The sequence below is a fragment of the Thalassophryne amazonica genome, chromosome 17, assembly GCF_902500255.1.
Source record: "Thalassophryne amazonica chromosome 17, fThaAma1.1, whole genome shotgun sequence".
In the NCBI taxonomy this organism is placed as follows: Eukaryota; Metazoa; Chordata; class Actinopteri; order Batrachoidiformes; family Batrachoididae; genus Thalassophryne; species Thalassophryne amazonica.
Window position 1 is genome coordinate 5,727,251 of NC_047119.1, and position 21,842 is coordinate 5,749,092.

At 42.3% G+C, this 21,842-nt stretch overlaps 1 protein-coding gene across 2 annotated transcripts in view; it reads right to left on the minus strand.

Moving 5' to 3' along the window:
• LOC117530076 (LHFPL tetraspan subfamily member 2a protein) overlaps positions 1–21,842 on the minus strand; it is a 120,396-nt gene that overhangs the window by 14,088 nt on the left and 84,466 nt on the right. The window contains exon 1 of one of the 2 annotated variants that reach the window (XM_034193012.1): positions 10,740–10,871. The exons of the other annotated variant lie outside the window; for it this stretch is intronic. The gene's annotated coding sequence lies outside the window, so the exon portion shown is untranslated. Of the gene's footprint in view, positions 1–10,739; positions 10,872–21,842 lie in introns of those variants that run through there. 2 annotated transcript variants of the gene reach the window in all.

The following is a 21,842-nucleotide window of genomic DNA, read 5'->3' on the forward strand; positions in this document are numbered from 1 at the left end:
ATGTACTGTTCCCGCCTCATTGTGTTAAATATTTGCATTTGTTTTTTTATGCTTAAAATGGGCAAAATGAATGAGCACAGTTCTGAAAAAAAAACAATATTCTTCAGAAAAAAAAATTAATGTTCTTCAATGTGATCACAGCAATAACTCCACATTCAAACTCATACTCACTGGTTCTATATGAGTTACACCTGTTCAACTGTGCATGAAGACAAATACCAGCCAATCACATGGCAGAAACTCAACACAATATTCTATGTGGTTGCAACACTTCAGGAGATGTAAAATCACCAAGATGCAGTGTTGCAAGGCATGTATTTAGTACTTAGTTTGTCCAAATTATGTCAGAAGAATCCCAAAAACTGTGTGTATGTGTTAATACTCACTTTCTGATCACTGTGTGGGACAAAACAAACCACAACCGGATGCAGATCTCAGTAATAATTACATAAAAACACTGATTTACACTCACACAAAACACTTTCACAGAAATTTTAAAATGTGTAAAAGCGTAACAATGCGCATTTCTCACATGCCTGATTAAAGAGGTCTAACCTGACACTAAGGGGGGTGTAATGACTGAAGTGACTTTCATCCGTTTTTCCCCGACCGTGTTTAGAAAAGTGTCAGAGAAGAACATTTGGAAAGTTCTGAGTAAAGAAGAATGAAGCTCCAGATGTTGATCTTGAGGAGAAACTAATGAGTTGTGACGAGTTGCAATGACGTGTGGGTTTGAAGCAGGTCTCCTCTGTTTTGACTGTGTTCATGGGCGTGTGATTGATCAACTCCTAGTATGTGTCGGACAGCAGCAGTGTAAGTGGAGGAGAAGGAGACTGGAGGGTTAAAATAGACGTGGAACAAGAAGTGGATGCAGACAGAGAGGAAAAACAAGCCCGTGGCCTCTCGTCAAACAGCCGGCATAGCTAACCTGGGGTCAGCCAACGGTTGATAACACGAAGGCCATCTGACCGTCACAGAAATGCTCATCACCTCAGTGACATCAGACACAGTCAGCGTCGCTAGATGGTGGGAAAAGCAGAGATTCAGTTCCCAACAAAGAGATATTTCACAAAACAGCAACAAAAGTGACACACGGATTTAAGAAAAACTACAAAAACATGACATCCGAGTGGATACCTGCAGAATTTAAACCATCATAGCAGCAGTGACCCAGTTTCAATGAGTCATTGAGTACAAAATCATATTATGGCTCAAGAAGACCGAGCTAGGCACATAAAATTTTGACACAACTTACAACCGAGTCCAAGGCAACCTGGTATATTCAGGCTAAGTCTACTTGAGATCTGCATAAACAAATTTAATACGAGCCCTCAGAGGCGTCTGGTTCCCAGGAGAGGTACCAAATGATGTGAATATTTAGGTCAGAAGGTCAGAGCTGCGCAGCGGACTCGCTGATTCACAGGTTCTTGTTATAAACTGCTGTGAGCAACAGCTTCGGGGGGTTTTCTCTACCCTAGTTTTCCCGCTGCCTCTTGGGGAGCGCTGTGAGTCTTTCTCCAGCTCTTGTTTGGCGGGGCACCAGAGGGAACCGCGGGCCGCCGCAGACGCATGTGCTGCCCACAGCTCAAGCTTTCTATGACCCAGCCTCTTACGTGCACACAGAGAGGGGCGACAGGCCCGGCTGTCCCCTTGTGGTCACATCTAAAGTGAGCGGGATTCAACATTATAGCTCCTTACACAAACTTTGATCTTTGCTATCCGTAGAGATAAACAAAGCTTGTTTCCTTTTCATCCAGCACAGAAAATAACCCAGAACTGTGGGCTCTCATGGGGCGGCGTGTGCTTCTTTGTGTATTTGTGCAAGTTACTGTACAGTATGTTTGGACCGTGCAAAACAGATGACATCATAAGACCAGGCGCAGGCTGCCGCCTCTGTGGATTTGGACCAAAATTCATTTGATGAATCACGGATGTCCTCAGTGCCTCGCTATGAACAGATGCGGGAACAGATGCGGACACGAATGGCCTCACTCTCTGGACTTTTTGGAAAATTGTTTTCCAGCCTGAAAAAAAATGAAGCTCCCCGAACGGTCGCCCGGCGTTTGATGTTCCAAAAAGGATTTGTGGAGCGCGTGTCACGGTCTGTCTGAAGGGTCAGGGTCAAACATTTGCTGGCCAGTTGCAAAGCCTAATTCCACATTGACAGAATTATTGATGCAAAAGAGTTTGGAGGTGAAATAAGGCTTTGGAATCGGGCCTTTGAAGACCAGGACACTTACTTAACCTTTGACCTGGGAGGGAAGCATGACCATAGAGTTTTAGTGTCACATGCACTTTGGTTATCCAACTCCTACCTGTGGCTCTCAATCTGCATGGGGGTTAGTAAATCAGGCACAAGTCTGGACAAGTCCAGTTCTATTAATATACCTGCATTTGTTACAATATGTGTGCAGACATCTGCTGAAGGTTCCCAGACCTGCCAGATTTGTGTGGCTATCCTGAACAGACGTTTCCCAACATAGAGCGACAGGGCAGTCTATATATGTGGGGCTAAAGGTGGATTTACGATGTCCTGTCTACTCCCCCGAGTAACCAGAGGGGAGACGAAGGATTATTTGAGGCTCAGTTTACATACACAGTGGAGTTTATGGTCTGCACGACTACACCCACAACCCATCAAGCCACAATGCTAATCCCCATGAGCACAAACTTATAAGACTCCCTGCAATCTGACACATGCCTCCCCAAAGTGTGAGCTATTAGGCCACAGTCTGAACAAAGTGTTCGCTGCCGCAGCGGAAACTCCGTTTACTTCACTGTGCCTTCTCCATCTTGCCATGTGGGCCGGCTGCAAATGAAAGGCTGTGATTTAAAGAGTTAGATCCTCTTCACGCGCTGCACCGTGATACTGCAGGGTTCTCACAGCACAGAGGGGAACTTATAGGGCATAGCCACGCGATGAGTGTTGGAGCTGCAAGTATTATAGGAGGGTCTGGGGGCATCCCCCCAAGAAAATTTATAACCCTTTGAAACACTACTTCCTGCATTTTGAGGGCCACTTTGTGTTGCTAACTGAGACATTAAATAACGTACAACATGTCCTTTAAAAAAGAAAAACAAAACAGAACAGAAAAGCGTGCCTATGCTGGATAAATCACATCATAGGGGCCCCCATGCTCAACTGCGCTGGCGGGAACCCTGCGCTGTGGTCCCAATGCACATTTATTTTCAATATGTGTTTCAACAAATTTAGTGACCCATCAGATTCTACGACTTAATTAGGTAGTAAAACTGCACAGCGACACCCCCTGATCTTCAGACATAAGAATAATCTCGATGGAGGAATTACTTCATTTATCTAACCTCATTTAACAAAATAAATACATAGAAACTCTGTATCTCATGTGTCAATCAAAACTGTGATGATAGTGTGGGTGGACCACAGAAGATTTTTAGACTTCAAAATTGGCCATGGAGTGCTTAAGTACACCATTGTTTAATTATTGTAGATGATCATTTATTTGGTCAGGTTGTAGATATTTTACTACAACCCCTGGCAAAAATTATGGAATCACCGGCCTCGGAGGATGTTCATTCAGTTGATTAATTTTGTAGAAAAAAAAGCAGATCACAGACATGACACAAAACTAAAGTCATTTCAAATGGCAACTTTCTGGCTTTAAGAAACACTATAAGAAATCAGGAAAAAAAAAAATTGTGGCAGTCAGTAACGGTTACTTTTTACACAAAAGGCTATACCAGCACCGCAGAGAGGGCGCCAGTGGACTGCGGTCTGCAGTTCACCTCCACCTCAAAGACACGTACCACACGTTTGAGGACAAGGAAGTTAAAATATTAGCCAGAGAGAAGAAATGGTTTGAGAGAGGGGTCAAGGAGGCATTCTTTGTGAAACGTTTGAAACCCAGCCTTAACCGGGGGAGGGGGTCTGAGACACGCTTTATCCCCTGTTTACAATGGGGTACTCAGGTCAAAGGAGTTTCAGTCTTTTGTTCATGGTAATGAGTCATTCACGTCATCAAGGGAGCCATCAGAAAGGCATCCATCCCATCATTAGAGGGACAGCTGTCCTGCCATTAGGTGTGCTAACTACAGCACGATAGTTGCTAATTAGAGCTATTGGTTAGTCACTAGCCTATAGCAGTCTGCTTCTCAGTAGGAGGAGTCTGGTTAGGTTTAAAACTCCAGCTTTTGTTGGCTTCTGTTTTATTCTTCTCTACAAGAGTCAAGACAGAAGTCAGACTTCCAGAGCAAGAATTTTAGCTGAGGAAGCTTCTGCGATTTGAAGCGAAACGTCCTCGCGTCAAGCAACCCAGTCCAGTCGAAGATTCAAGCTTCTCTACTATGGATACCACCTGGACAACTGAGAGCCTACACAGAAAAAATTGATGGGAATAAAAGTGTCCAAAATATCAATGTAAACTTGTGCATTTATTTATGATGTAATGACAGCCATCTCCCCAGTGCCTTTACCTGACATGCGCCCCATATCATCAATGACTGTGGAAATTTACATGTTCTCTTCAGGCAGTCATCTTTATAAATCTCATTGGAATGGCACCAAACAAAAGTTCCAGCATCATCACCTTGTCCAATGCAGATTCCAGATTCATCACTGAATATGACTTTCATCCAGTCATCCACAGTCCACGATTGCTTTTCCTTAGCCCATTGTAACCTTGTTTTTTTCTGTTTAGGTGTTAATGATGGCTTTCGTTTAGCTTTTCTGTATGTAAATCCCATTTCCTTTAGGCGGTTTCTTACAGTTCGGTCCACAGACGTTGACTCTAGTTTCCTCCCATTCGTTCCTCATTTGTTTGTTGTGCATTTTCGAGTTTTGAGACATATTGCTTTAAGTTTTCTGTCTTGATGTCTTCCTTGGTCTACCAGTATGTTTGCCTTTAACAACCTTCCCATGTGTTTGTATTTGGTCCAGAGTTTAGACACAGCTGACTGTGAACAACCAACATCTTTGCAACATTACGTGATGATTTACTCTCTTTTAAGAGTTTGATAATCCTCTCCTTTGTTTCAGTTGACATCTCTCATGTGGAGCCATGATTCATGTCAGTCCACTTGGTGCAACAGCTCTCCAAGGTATGATCACTCCATTTTAGATGCAGACTAATGAGCAGATCTGATTTGATGCAGGTGTAGTTTTGGGGATGAAAATTACAGGGTGATTCCATAATTTATTCCTCAGAATTGAGTGAGTCCATATTTTTTTCCCTCTGCTTGGTCTAAAAAAAGTAACCGTTACTGACCGCCACAATTTTTTTCCTGATTTCTTATAGTGTTTCTTAAAGCCAGAAAGTTGCCATTGAAATGACTTTAGTTTGTGTCATGTCTGTGATCTGCTTTTTTTTACTAAATTAAACAACTGAATGAACATCCTCCGAGGCCGGTGATTCCTATTGCTTGCTGTCCACAGCTGACTTCACACTAGATGATGTGCATGACAAGCTAATATAATAACCACTACCAGAAATTAGAGAACCACGCTAGGAGACCACGTTAGCTAGCTTGGGACAGTAAGATAGACCTCAATGGCCGTTAATGTAGACTAGCATAGCTGCTATCCAATAATAAATGAATGAGGGACAGAGAGGGAGCACAATGCCAACACTTTACATATTTAACACCAATTCATCCAGCTTCATTCTTTGTTATATAACTTTTAGAAACATTTCTGCATTTACTTGTATATACAGTTATATATAAATGATTTTCCTGATTATGTCAAACTAAAATCAACCTTTCTGGGTTTTTAATGCAGAAAATTTAAATCCAGTATACACAGTACGCTGTAGATAAAAAGCATATTGCATGCACACGACTAACTTTTGAAACAGGCTACGGTCGGCTGGAGGGATGTTTTGACCCTGGACATCCTGCCTAGGATGCTCCGAACACCACGGACACATGGACATTTCACTTGTGGTAACACATGTTGATAAATACTAGTGTAATATTAAAGTCATTCTAATACACTGAAAACCCAAGTAGTAGTTGTTTTTCAATACTTAGGTTAAACTATATATTTCCGTTTATATTAAAAACAAATGGTTAGGATTGGGGTCAAGTTAAGGATTATAGATCAGGTAAAGGGTGCCTTGACACTTGCACTTTAACCCCCGCACTGCCGCACAATTCGTCGGGCACAATGCCACCCCTGTGTTCCCCACTGGATGCCGCCTTTGTGCCGCTGGACACTGCATATATAAAATAATTATTTCATAGCGGATTTATCATTTTCTCTCAGAGTTTGGCTGATGAAAACACCTCTAACTGCTTCCAGAATCACAGAGGACTGTTTCAGTTGCTGTTTGTTTTTCTCTCTCTCTCGTGTGCTTCATGAGGTGGAAAACGCATTTGGAATAGTCTTAAAAGTAATTATTTGTAATATTTATATTGTAATGGCTTGGTTAAACAATTGCATTTTCATTCCTTCTTATGACTATCCGGAAAATTATGTTTATCATAGATTTAATATCTCTTCATAATCGTTCAGATGAGCTGCAATGTGATGCCCGCGCTGATTCGCACTGACACTTAGTGTTTTTTAATTGTTTGCGCATTGTTCCTGTGAAATTCACATAATTAATGCATGCCAGAGATTTTGAACATTTCAAAATTTTCTTTGCGCACTTGCAGCAGCCGTGCACAGTTTACAATGAGTTACGCTCTGGCACGGCAGATTGTGTACCATGCACGGATCAGAATTTGTGCAAGTGTCAAGGCGCCGTAAGGTATAGTGTTAGGGTAAGGATTAGAGTAAGGGTTCGGGTTACAGCTCATTAAGGATGTGCAAGATGACATTTGCCAAAAAGCCCATGGAAAAAACATCCTACATTTGTCAGTTTAGTAGTATGAAGTAAAAGCGCACACAAATACAAACAAAGAACATCCAAAACCTTTATAAAGGGTTAACTTATCTTTTCTCTTGGCCTTTTCCACACAGTCACTGACAGGAAACTATCTAGATATCTATATATCTATAGACATACCACGTCTAGAGCAAAGCGTCTCCATGGAGAATGTGTTTAGCGCTGCAGGAAGGTTCAGGGAGAGTTTATGGAAGGTATACATGCTGAGACAACATCATGAAAGGGGTGCTTAAGACAGAAGGTCAGCATTTACAACCTGCTGTGTTCCGTGCACAATCCAAAGACAAAAACAGTCATCTACCTCTGACTGTTGGTTTTGTTTATTAGACTGTCTTCATTTACATTTCCAACCCACAAATATGTCAGGCTGTGACACGAAAACCAGAGTTATTTCAAAATCAAAGGGAATGACTATAACCTGTGATGACCTGTTGGAATGAGAATCCCCCCCAGCCACTGACTGGGGGACCAACACTTAAAATAAAGCCATGCAACAATAAAGTCTGTTACAATCACCAAGTCAGTGAGATTTCAATCATCATTCAATCAATTTATTTATATAGCGCCAAATCACAACAAACAGTTGCCCCAAGGCGCTTTATATTGTAAAGGCAAGGCCATACAAGAATTACGTAAAAAACCCCAATGGTCAAAACGACCTCCTGTGAGCAAGCACTTGCGACAGTGGGAAGGAAAACTCCTTTAACAGGAAGAAACCTCCAGCAGAACCAGGCTCAGGAGGGGCAGTCTTCTGTTGGGACTGGTTGGGGCTGAGGGAGAGAACCAGGAAAAAGACATGCTGTGGAGGGGAGCAGAGATCAATCACTATGATTAAATGCAGAGTGTGCATACAGAGCAAAAAGAGAAGAACAGTGCATCATTGGACCCCCCAGCAGTCTAAGTCTATAGCAGCAGAACTAAAGGGGTCACCTGATCCAGCAAAAAGGAAAGTTTTAAGCCTAATCTTTAAAGTAGAGAGGGTGTCTGTCTCCCTGATCCGATTGGGAGCTGGTTCCACAGAGAGGAGCCTGAAAGCTGAAGGCTCTGCCTCCCATTCTACTCTTACAAACCCTAGGGAACTACAAGTAAGCCTGCGTCTGAGAGCGAAGCGCTCATTGGGGTGATATGGTACTATGAGGTCCCTAAGATAAGAAGGGACCTGATTATTCAAACCTTATAAGTAAGAAGAAGAATTTTAAATTCTATTCTAGAATTAACAGGAAGCCAATAGGAAGAGAGGCCAATATGGGTGAGATATGCTCTCTCTTCTAGTCCCTGTCAGTACTCTAGCTGCAGCATTTTGAATTAACTGAAGGCTTTTCAGGGAACTTTTAGGACAACCTGATAATATGGAATTACAATAGTCCAGCCTAGAGGAAATAAATGCATGAATTAGTTTTCAGCATCACTCTGAGACAAGACCTTTCTAATTTTAGAGAATTTTGCGCAAATGCAAAAAAGCAGTCTTACATATTTGTTTAATATGCGCTGTGAATGACATATCCTGATTCAAAATGACTCCAAGATTTCTCACAGTATTACTAAGAGGTTAGGGTAATGCCATCCAGAGTAAGGATCTGGTTAGACACCATGTTTCTAAGATTGTGGGGCCAAGTACAATAACTTCAGTTTATCTGAGTTTAAAAGCAGGAAATTAGAGGTCATCCATGTCCTTATGTCTGTAAGACAATCCTGCAGTTTAGCTAATTGGTGTGTGTCCTCTGGCTTCATGGATAGATAAAGCTGGGTATCATCTGCGTACAATGAAAATTTAAGCAATACTGTCTAATAATACTGCCTAAGGGAAGCATGTATAAAGTGAATAAAATTGGTCCTAGCACAGGAACCTTGTGGAACTCCATATTAACCTTAGTCTGTGAAGAAGATTCCCCATATATCAATTATAATTTGTAAATTAAAACAACATGCACATTCAATGGACGATGGCAAAGATGTTTTGACTGAGGAACCTTCTGCTCTGGAAACAACTACACATAACCGCATGGTCACCACCGCAAATAGTATGAAAGCAATTAGTCAATCCTTATTAGCCAACTAACATTAAGCGAAAGCCAATGTTAGCTTAGCTCGCTAACATTAGTTAAACCTAAGGCAAAAGTTAGAAACTAGCTGAAACTGAAGACGCTTGACAGAATGTAAGTGTATTAAACAAGCTTTTACGTACAACACGTCCTTAAAAAAAGGACTTACATACAGACCTCTTTGGCTGAACCCTAATTAAGATGGGGAACCACCCCCGCCAATTTGAAACATGCCTATACATAGGCCCTGAGGCCCATTGATTTCTGTGTTAATGGTGGCCAGCACAAGGTGCTGTACAATGGGTAAATCTCATTTTCCAATGCCAAAAGATGTTCTAGTGACAGATGTTAGGGCTCGTGGGTTTTGGGTTTTTGTCTTGTGGATAGGAAGCCTGCCTCTTATACTAGTGACTGTGGTTTTGGGTCCAGAGAGTTGTAGCAGTGTTGACTGCACCTGTGCTTGTAGAGCAGGTAGCTCAGCAAGATACAGTTGCACTACCATCCTCTTAGTTAAGCTTCTTTGGAACAGAAACTTCGTCTGCACTGACCCAGTCCCTCTATTTGTAAATAGGCATCTAACAGGACTGGATTGGCATCAAGGACAAGGGGAGTCATCAACTCTCATCTCATCATGGTTATGGAATCCAGGGATAAGCACAAGTACCAATGGGGCTTAGGGTCTATGTAGGACATACTTTGCTCTCTCCCTGTCAGTCTGTCCATCAACCCATCCATGCAAGTCTCTTGTAACTGCAAGTCCTCCTAATCAATGGAAGATGAAACATGCATAAAAGAAAAATAATCCCAGTCGGACACCTTCAAACGGGAGACCATTGGACTTTTGTGTTTAACTGATACATCATTGTCATGACAATCCATCTGTGGTGAGAAATTGTCTCTTGGCAGATTCCCAGACAGAATTCTACATCCAGGGTCGATCTAAAGATAGCCTCTACTGGGTTTGTTTTAACATATACCTGCTGCAACCTTCATCTGCCTTCACAACCGCTAGGTTAGAAGCCTCTGCCTGATCTGCCGTTAAGGACCATTGTTTCACCATTAGTTGTCTCATGTTTAGGGTCCCTGTTGGGCCTTTGTGATCCTCACCATATTTCATCCCAACAGGCAATCCCCTACTCGATCCGTTATACAGGCGTCATAACACGGGTTGGATTCTGACACCCAACTGATACATCATATGATACTGACTTCATAACTCCAACTCCTCCTTAACTAATTTATGGATTTCAATGAAATGTCGTCACACAATGTGGTACAACACGTGATGATGTCCTTGAAGGTAAATAATTCCCATTGAACATCTCCAAGGAGAGACAATCGGTCTTTCCCGTCCTTTTAAAGATCCTTATTTGTATAAACAGACTGTTGGACATTTTAGTACAGAAGGTTGACCAGTTTCTTAATTCAAATCGTTCATCACATTTACTACCACTGTTAAATAATACATGCAAAAGGGGGAGTGTCATTTTGTGAACTCGCTCAGATGTCTAGTTTCTTTTTATTTTGTAGATATTAGAATTGTCATTATTTAAGGAAAGTATAGATAAGAGATATTAAAGTAGTGCACAGTCAGGAAGGAGCCAGTCTTTCCAAACACTTTACTACATCCTGCAACACAAAGGCAGGGATGTGATTCCATTAATAATAATAATAATAATAATTGTGACATCACATTACAACAGTTATGCAAACTTGCTGACGCAAAGTGAGAAGCCAAGATTAAATGTTCTCCTGTCTTGTTTCAAAGAAGGGAAAATAATGCCAAACAGCTGTTTCCTTGTTTAAAAGACAAAAAGGACAATATTCAAACCTGTCCTCCATTTGTCTGTGGAAAGTCCAGCTCTCCTGGAGATATGGCTTCTGTGGCCCGGCTCTCCTCTGCTCCCACACTTAATGCCTCTCTCAGACTCCGGCTCCCAGACCCTGCCTCCGCGTCCTTCCTCCTGCTTGCCACGTCTCCCCTGATTGGTTGTGCCGACGCTGCGACCACGCTTCTTCAGAGGGTCCACATGGTGGCCATATTTCAACGCTGAATCTGGGTTAAAATAACACGAGCTGGAACTGCAGAGTCTCACTCCTTTTGTCTATGTTTCTCTCACCTTCTCTCTTGTGCTTCTTTCACTGCACCCTCTCAATCAGCCAGGGCCAACTTTCTTCCCCCCATCAGCTAAAATGTGAAATAGATTATCGCCTAGCACTATAACTGCTGTCGCGCGTGCACGGGGCAGCTGTATCTGCTACTACGTTTACTACCAGTACATAAACCACAACACACACATTCTGCTGCATCCTCATCGAGCGCACAACAAACATCCGGTGGCCACGTGAGAAAGCTGCCTGCTTAGTTAACCGACTGACAGAGAGGGCGGTTCGGGTGTCAGAACGATGGATTATCTTTTTGGCTGATGGGAGCAAAGTATCGAGAGTCTGCTTAGAGCAGCACAACACTGCAGCGAGTTGCAGCTTTTGTCTGACTTTGTGTTCACCTCACTCACAAGGGGGGGGGACAAATGAGTTCCATATGAAGACGGAAAAAAGGGGCCGACTCCAACAGGAAGCGAAGCTGATAGGCCAGACACTTGAACGCAGCGTGGAAAAGCCCAAGGAGCAGCTTTCCTTATCAGTTTGAATGGAATTTAGGTTAAAGCAGTTCAAAGTAGCTCCTCTGATGTAGCCGTTTATATCACAAGCCTTCTAAAAACCTTCCCTTTGACATATTTACAATAAATCCTGAAGACTCTACCTGATCTTGTGGTTGTGAATTGGATGGGAAGAGATTAATGGGCCATTTCAGGGCAGCAATATAAGCTTTTATTGTGCTTCTTGGCAAATGGCACAAGAGTGTTTCCAAAGTGTTCCAATGACCTCTGTTGACGATACATTTGCTTTTGTTGTGACATCCTAAACCCAATCAGATATCAAGCTGGCCGTGAGTGGACAGAGTGTCTAACGTAACAATTCCAGAGTTAACACTGAAAGACTGACTGAATATAGTAAGTCCCTTCGGCTGCTCCCTTGTTTGCACTCGGGGTCGCCACAGCAAATCCAAGGTGGATCTGCACGTTGAACTGGCACAGGTTTTTAACGCCGGATGCCCTTCCTGACGCAACTCCACATTACATGGAGAAATGTGGCAGGGGTGGGATTTGAACCCGGAACCTTCTGCACTGAAACCAAGCGCATTAACCACATGGCCACCACCAAGACTGACCTGAAAGACTGACTGCATATGATCTGACTTAATGCGCTGAAGCCAAAGTGAAGATGCTGCTCCTGGAGATTAGTGCTGGCAGTCTGTGACACAGCACAGAGCCCTCGCATCAAAGAACAGCAGACCAGATGGAGGAGAAACCGCCTCGATGAGCCTAACCATAGCAACACACCGGCACATATGTTGGGAACCGACAACATGGCAGGAAAACGCATTATTGACACAGATGCAGAGCAAGTAGCAGAGTCTGGCACTGGATGGCTGCTCATCTTTCCCTGTAGAAAGTTCTCCATATTCTCTGAGTCTTCTGATTATATTATGGACTGTAGATGATGGAATCCCTAAATTCCTTGTAACTGAATATTGAGAAACATTGTTCTTAAACTGTTGAACTATTTTTTCACGTATGAGGTCTGTTAGAAAAGTATCGGACCTTTTTATTTTTTCAAAAACCTGAAGGATTTGAATCACGTGTGTTTGCATGAGCAAACTTTGAACCTTCGTGCGCATGCGTGAACTGTTTCACGCCTGTCGATTGCATCATTTCCTGGTAAGCAGTCTTTGAGTGAGGTGTGTGTCGTGCACTCGACGTTTTTGCATTCCAAGGAAAAAGACGGAACAAGTGGAGCAGTGCCGCATCAAATTTTGTCAGAAACTGGGCGACAGCCAGGTGGAAACCATTCGGATTATTCGGACGGCTTTCGTTGACGATGCTATGGGCATCACATAGATTAAGGAGCGGTACAGGCCGGATTAAAGACGGCCGCAAAACGGTGGAGAGCACGCTGTGCTCCGGTTGGCATCAACATGCTGAAATGACCGGCTCATTTCCAAAGTGAACGCTGTGGTGATGTGGGACTGTCGTGTGACTGTCTGAGAAACTGCGGAAGAGGTGGACATCAGCACTTTTTCAGAACATTCCACTGTGATAGAAGATTTGGCCATGAAAAGAGCGGCGGTGAAAATCATGCCGATGGCTTTGGCACGAGGCTGACGGCGGAGCAAAAGCACCTTTGTGTTGAAGTCTCACAGGACATGCTGTGACATGCCCACCTCTTCCACAATTTCTCGGATAGTCACACGACTGAAAAGTCACCGAAAGCCGTCTGAATCATCCGATTGGTTTCCACCTGGCTGTCGCCCAGTTTCTGGCAAAATTTGATGCGGCGCTGCTCCAGTTGTTCCGTCTTTTTCCCCTGAAATGAAAATCCGCCGAGCGCGCTGCACACGTCCCACACAAAGGCTGCTTACCAGCAAATGACGCAATCGACAGGCATGAAAAAGTTCACACAAGCGCACAAAGGTTCAAGGTTTGCTCATGCAAGCACATGTGATTCAAATCCATTAGGTTTTTGAAAAAAATAAAAAGGTCTGATACTTTTCTAACAGACCTCATAGTTATACACAAAGTGGTGATCCTCACCCCATCTTTGCTTGTGAACGGCTGAGCCTTTTGGGGATGCTCCTTTTACACCTCTCTGCAGCTTCTCTCCCCCTGCCATCCCCTCATTACCCCATCCCCGTAGAGACGGTGCCTGCTCCCAGACCACCAATAACCAGCAAAAATCTATTTAAGCATAAAAATTCAAAAAGAAAAAATAATATAGCACCTTCAACTGCACCACAGACTAAAACAGTTAAATGTGGTCTATTAAACATTAGATCTCTCTCTTCTAAGTCCCTGTTAGTAAATGATATAATTGATCAACATATTGATTTATTCTGCCTTACAGAAACCTAGTTACAGCAGGATGAATATGTTAGTTTAAATGAGTCAACACCCCCGAGTCACACTAACTGCCAGAACGCTCGTAGCGGGCCGAGGCGGAGGATTAGCAGCAATCTTCCACTCCAGCTTATTAATTATCAAAAACCCAGACAGAGCTTTAATTCATTTGAAAGCTTGACTCTTAGTCTTGTCCATCCAAATTGGAAGTCCCAAAAACCAGTTTTATTTGTTGTTATCTATCGTCCACCTGGTCGTTACTGTGAGTTTCTCTGTGAATTTTCGGACCTTTTGTCTGAGTTAGTGCTTAGCTCACATAATTATAGTGGGCGATTTTAACATCCACACAGATGCTGAGAATAACAGCCTCAACACTGCATTTAATCTATTGTTAGACTCGATTGGCTTTGCTCAAAATGTAAATGAGTCCACCCACCACTTTAATCATACCTTAGATCTTGTTCTGACTTATGGTATGGAAATTGAAGACTTAACAGTATCCCTGAAAACCCCCTTCTGTCTGATCATTTCTTAATAACATTTACATTTACTCTGATGGACTACCCAGCAGTGGGGAATAAGTTTCATTACAGTAGAAGTCTTTCAGAAAGCGCTGTAACTAGGTTTAAGGATATGATTCCTTCTTTATGTTCTCCAATGCCATATACCAACACAGGGCAGAGTAGCTACCTAAACTCTGTGAGTGAGATAGATTATCTCGTCAATAGTTTTATATCCTCACTGAGGACAACTTTGGATGCTGTAGCTCCTCTGAAAAGAGAGCCTTAAATCAGAAGTGCCTGACGCCGTGGTATAACTCACAAACTTGCAGCTTAAAGCAGATAACCCGTAAGTTGGAGAGGAAATGGCGTCTCACTAATTTAGAAGATCTTCACTTAGCCTGGAAAAGAGTCTGTTGCTCTATAAAAAAAGCCCTCCATAAAGCTAGGACATCTTACTACTCATCACTAATTGAAGAAAATAAGAACAACCCCAGGTTTCTTTTCAGCACTGTAGCCAGGCTGACAAAGAGTCAGAGCTCTATTGAGCCGAGTATTCCTTTAACTTTAACTAGTAATGACTTCATGACTTTCTTTGCTAATAAATTTTAGCTATTAGACAAAAAATTATTCATAACCATCCCAAAGACATATCGTTCTCTTTGGCTGCTTTCAGTGATGTCGGTATTTGGTTAGACTCTTTCTCTCCGATTGTTCTGTCTGAGTTATTTTCATTAGTTACTTCCTCCAAACCATCTTCTTCTTCTTCTTTGTCTTTCGGCTGTTCCCGTTAGGGGTCGCCACAGCAGATCAATCATTTCCATCTCACCCTGTCCTCTGTATCTTCCTCTGTCCACCAACCACCTGCATGTCCTCTCTCAGCACATCCATGAACCTCCTCTTTGGTCTCCCTCTTCTCCTCCTGCCTGGTGGCTCCATCCTCAGCATCCTTCTCCATATATACCCTGGGTCCCTCCTCTGCACATGTCCAAACCATCTCAATCTCGCCTCTCTGACTTTGTCTCCAAACTGTCCCACCTGAGCTGTCCCTCTGATATGTTCATCTCCTAATCTTGTCCATTCTTGTCAATCCCAAAGAGAATCTCAACATCTTCAGCTCTGCCACCTCCAGCTCTGCCTCCTGTCTTTTTGTTAGTGCCACTGTCTCTAAACCATACAACATAGCTGGTCTCACTACTGTTTTGTAAACTTTCCCCTTCACTCTTGCTGATATTCTTCGGTCACAAATCACTCCTGCCACCTTTCTCCACCCACTCCACCCTGTCTGCACTCTCTTCTTCACCTCTACCACACTCTCCATTACTTTGAACAGTTGACCCCAAATATTTAAACTCATCTACTTTCACCACTTCTACTCCTTGTAACTGCACTATTCCACTGGGCTCCCTCTCATTCACACACATGTACTCAGTCTTGCTTCTACTGACTTTCATTCCCCTTCTCTCCAAAGCATATCTCCACTTCTCCAGACTAGACTCAACTTGCTCTCTACTCTCACCAGATCACAATGTCATCTGCAAACATCATAGTCCATGGGGACTCCTGTCTGATCTCATCTGTCAACCTGTCCATCACCACCGCAAACAAGAAATCAGAGCTGATCCTTGGTGTAATCCCACCTCCACCTTGAATGAGTCTGTCATTCCGACTGCGCATCTCACCGCTGTCACACTATTCTTGTACATGTCCTGCACTACCCTAACATACTTCTCTGCCACTCCAGACTTCCTCATACAATGCCACAACTATTGTCTTGGCACCCTATCATAAGCTTTTTCTAAGTTCACAAACACACAATGTAACTCTTTCTGTCCTTCTCTGTACTTTTCCAACAGTATTCTCAGAGCAAACATTGCATCGTAGTGCTCTTTCTTGGCATGAAACCATATTGTTGCTCACAGATCTTCACCTGTTTTCTAAGCCTAGCTTCTACTACTCTTTCCCATAACTTCATGCTGTGGCTGATCAGCTTTATGCCTCTGTAGTTACTGCAGCTCTGCACATCACCCTTCTTCTTGAAAATAGGAACCAGCACACTTCATCTCCACTCCTCAGGCATCCTCTCACTTTCCAATATTTTATTAAACAATCTGGTTAGAAACTCTACTACTGCCATCTCTCCTAGACATTTCCATGCCTCCATTGGAATGTCATCTGGACCAACTGCCTTTCCACTCTTCATCCTCTTCATAGCAGCCCTCACTTCTTCCTTGCTAATCTCTTTTACTTCCTGATTTACTCTCACCACATCATCCAGCCTTTTCTCTCGCTCATTTTCTTTATTCATCAACTCTTCAAATATTCCCTCCACCTTCTCAGCACATACTCCTCACTTGTCAGCACATTACCATGTGCATCTTTTACCACCCTAACCTGCTGCACATCCTTTCCAGCTCTGTCCCTTGTCTGGCCAATCAGTACAAGTCCTTTTCTCCTTCCTTACTATTCAACTTCTTGTACAGCTCGCAATATGACTTTTCCTTCGCTTTTGCCACTTCTCTTTTCGCCTTACGCCGCATCTCCTTGTACTCCTGTCTACTTTCTTCATCTCTCCGACTATCCCAAAACTTTTTCGCCAACCTCTTTCTCCTTATGCTTTCCTGGACCTCTTCATTCCACCACCAAGTCTCCTTGTCTTCCTTCCACTGTCCAGATGTCATACCCAGTACTGTCCTAGCTGTCTCCCTCACCACATCTGCAGTACTTTTCCAGTTGTCCAAAATTGCTTCCCCTCCAACTAGTGCTTCTCTTACCTGCTCGCTAAATTTCACACAACAGTCTTCCTCCTTCAGCTTCCACCATCTGATCCTTTGTTGAGCTCTCACTCTCTCTTCTTCTTCTTTACCTCTAAAGTCATCCTACAAACAACCATCCTATGCTGTCTAGTGACACTCTCTCCTGCTACCACTTACAGTCTGTGATTTCTTTTAGCTTGCATCTCCTATAAAGAATGTAGTCCACCTGTGTGCACCCTGTGCTCCTCCCTTTTCTTAAAGTAGGTATTCACCACAGCCATTTCCATCCTTTTTGCAAAATCAACTACCATCTGTCCTTCCCCATTCCTATCCTTGATACCATATCTACCCATTACTTCCTCATCACCTCTGTTCCCTTCAAGGAAGCCCTACCATTAATTAAGTTTCAATCTTAAATATGATCAATCTATCTTTGTTAGTTGGCTATGTACCACAGGCTTTTAAGGTGGCAGTAATTAAACCATTACTTAAAAAGCCATCACTTGACCCAGCTATCTTAGCTAATTATAGGCCAATCTCCAACCTTCCTTTTCTCTCAAAAATTCTTGAAAGGGTAGTTGTAAAACAGCTAACTGATCATCTTCAGAGGAATGGTCTATTTGAAGAGTTTCAGTCAGGGTTTAGAATTCATCATAGTACAGAAACAGCATTAGTGAAGGTTACAAATGATCTTCTTATGGCCTCAGAAAGTGGACTCATCTCTGTGCTTGTTCTGTTAGACGTCAGTGCTGCTTTTGATACTGTTGACCATAAAATTTTATTACAGAGATTAGAGCATGCCATAGGTATTAAAGGCACTGCGCTGCGGTGGTTTGAATCATATTTATCTAATAAATTACAATTTGTTCATGTAAATGGGGAATCTTCTTCACAGACTAAGGTTAATTATGGAGTTCCACAAGGTTCTGTGCTAGGACCAATTTTATTCACTTTATACATGCTTCCCTTAGGCAGTATTATTAGACAGCATTGCTTAAATTTTCATTGTTACGCAGATGATACCCAGCTTTATCTATCCATGAAGCCATAGGACACACACCAATTAGCTAAACTGCAGGATTGTCTTACAGACATAAAGACATGGATGACCTCTAATTTCCTGCTTTTAAACTCAGATAAAACTGAACTTATTGTACTTGGCCCCACAAATCTTAGAAACATGGTGTCTAACCGATCCTTACTCTGGATGGCATTACCCTGACCTCTAGTAATACTGTGAGAAATCTTGGAGTCATTTTTGATCAGGATATGTCATTCAATGCGCATATTAAACAAATATGTAGGACTGCTTTTTTGCATTTGCGCAATATCTCTAAAATTAGAAAGGTCTTGTCTCAGAGTGATGCTGAAAAACTAATTCATGCATTTATTCCCTCTAGGCTGGACTATTGTAATTCATTATTATCAGGTTGTCCTAAAAGTTCCCTGAAAAGCCTTCAGTTAATTCAAAATGCTGCAGCTAGAGTACTGACGGGGACTAGAAGGAGAGAGCATATTTCACCCATATTGGCCTCTCTTCATTGGCTTCCTGTTAATTCTAGAATAGAATTTAAAATTCTTCTTCTTACTTATAAGGTTTTGAATAATCAGGTCCCATCTTATCTTAGGGACCTCATAGTACCATATCACCCCAATAGAGCGCTTCGCTCTCAGACTGCAGGCTTACTTGTAGTTCCTAGGGTTTGTAAGAGTAGAATGGGAGGCAGAGCCTTCAGCTTTCAGGCTCCTCTCCTGTGGAACCAGCTCCCAATTCAGATCAGGGAGACAGACACCCTCTTTACTTTTAAGATTAGGCTTAAACTTTCCTTTTTGCTAAAGCTTATAGTTAGGGCTAAATCAGGTGACCCTGAACCATCCCTTAGTTATGCTGCTATAGACTTAGACTGCTGGGGGTTCCCATGATGCACTGTTTCTTTCTCTTTTTGCTCTGTATGCACCACTCTGCATTTAATCATTAGTGATTGATCTCTGCTCCCCTCCACAGCATGTCTTTTTCCTGGTTCTCTCCCTCAGCCCCAACAGAAGACTGCCCCTCCCTGAGCCTGGTTCTGCTGGAGGTTTCTTCCTGTTAAAAGGGAGTTTTTTCCTTCCACTGTCACCAAGTGCTTGCTCACAGGGGGTCATTTTGACCTTTGGGGTTTTTTCCGGAATTATTGTATGGCTTTGCCTTACAATATAAAGCGCCTTGGGGCAACTGTTTGTTGTGATTTGGCGCTATATAAATAAAATTGATTTGATTTGATTTATACCCAATCATGACACTCACCTATTTCCAATTAACCTGTTCACCTGTGGAATGTTCCAAACAGGTGTTCTTTGAGCATTCATCAACTTTCCCAAGTCTTTTGTTGCCACTGTCCCAGTTTTTTTTTTTAAACGTGTTGCAGGGATCCATTTGAAAATGAGCAAATATTTGCACAAAACAATAAAGTTTATCAGTTTGAACATTAAATATCTTGTCTTTGTGGTGTATTCAATTGAATATAGGTTAAAGAGGATTTGCAAATCATTGCATTGTGTTTTACATACATCACTGTGTTTTTATTTACATTTCACACAATGTCCCAACTTGGACCCCATTGGAATTGGGGTTGTACATCCAATTACTGGTTTCATCCTTCAAATCCTTGGTGTATTTTCCTACTTTGGATTTACGCATTTCATCATGACAACATCAGAGATAAGACATGTCCCAACCATCCATTATCAACACTCATTTGTCCCGATTATGTAGCTCGGTACGGAGGCCTCAAGTGGTTTCCTAAGATAGTGGAAGCAGCAACTTGCACCACCAGAGAACGTTCCTTGAACTGGCCTTGTCATGGGTGTGAACCTTTCATAAGTCTAAAGTATTGACATCTGCATATTAAAAACCAAGAGGCCTCTGTGTACGCAACTGTGTGCGCAACTTTGATCACGGACAAACTGGGGAGAGCTGACATTTGCCGTTTGGTTTGCTTTTGTATTTTGGGTCAAGGATGAACGGCGTGAAAATGGAAAGTTGATATGACTAAGATTTTGGAGAAATTAGGGATATTAACTAACAACAGTGAACAATGGACGTTGATATCACCATTAATCTCTGGTAACCAGATAAGCTCTGAACAAAGGAAATATCTCAACTTTGCCAGTTGTATAACATGACATCAACTAACTGTGCCAAATAGTGAATACAATGATTCACAAATTCATAATGATTCATTTTAATTTCCTGCATTTTGAGTTATAATCATTATGGAAACTTTGCATAATTTATTACCACCCTTGAAAAATATCAGCTACCAATTTTACAAACACCACCCATCTAGAGCCCATGGATCCCCAAAGACAATGCGCTAGTATCAAGTATAAAACTGCGACTTATACTCCAGAAAATACCCCATAAAGACTAGACATCTTGACAAAGCTCTATAGTACCTGCATTAATGGTAAATGTCCACCAGTGGTGGAGATAATACTGGAGATTTTCCACTACAAACAAGATTTTATTTCTAAATGATTACTCATTTTTGGTTTAAAACCCAAAAATTGATGCAGTATCACGCAAAAAAATAACATCTCAACTGTATCAATCCCCCACAGAAGACCTGAAGCTTATAGATTCCTGTTAGTCAGAAATCAGTTGCGGACATGACGACGATGCAAGAAGCAAACCTACCTTCGATCCAGGTATTGAGGTGTGCCAAAGCAGTCGAGTCTGAGTCAGGAAGGAACTGATTTCATACTACACAAACCAAATGCTTGATTTTGGCTGCAGCTGACATGATTCCCTGGATGTATCTCAGATATTTCAATAAAGTTTTATAGTCATGTGTTTTCAATCGGAGCCGGCCTGGTGTGGATTACCTCACTCCACTGTCCAGCCACCCTGAAGAGGCTGCGCAGGGTTCACTTTTAAAAACCTCACGGAAAGAGATGGTAGCAGCAGAGATGTGGAAAGAGATATGGTAAGCAATGGACGGATGGAACTTTTGGTCAAAGCAGCTCTGCTGAGGGCTTATGGATTTTCCAGCAGAGGAAAATAATAATGACAGCTGACTGTGGAGTGAAATCCAGTGCAGATAGGCAAATGCTGAAAACCATGAAACAAATACAATATTTATTACAGAGAATGGGAACATGTAACTACTTTATAATACTGCCTTATTCCCCTACCCGAGGACATCAGACATGTCTTTATATTCTTGCTATTAAAGCAGGTAGCTGAGAGGGACAGGAGTTGGGCTACCAAATATAGACCTGGGTTTGATTCCCATGCACCTTTCCTTGTCCTTGGAAAAGACACTTCATCTGCCTCAGTCCACCCAGCTGTAAATGAAAATGGCCTTGGCTGAGAAGCTTACCTGTATTGACGCGGCGTCCCACCCAGGGGGAAGTCACAGACTCTCTTCCCCCTTCACACTACAGAATTCAGGGACAAGCTCAGGTACCAACGGTCCTCAGGGACAACATAGGACATAAGGTGGTCTCCCATTGCCGATTTCTGGCCCCAGTGTCCAACCCAATTTTCATATGGACAAATCTGGCCCAGTTTTTTTTAAATAAGAGGCACAATTCAATTAGCATTTTATATGCACTTACATATGACTAACTGAATACTGCCAAATATATCAAAGTAAGATTCTTATTAAATGAATATTTTTGCAAATGTACAAAATGTTACTTCTGCACTTTTACCACACTTCAACAATGAAAATGT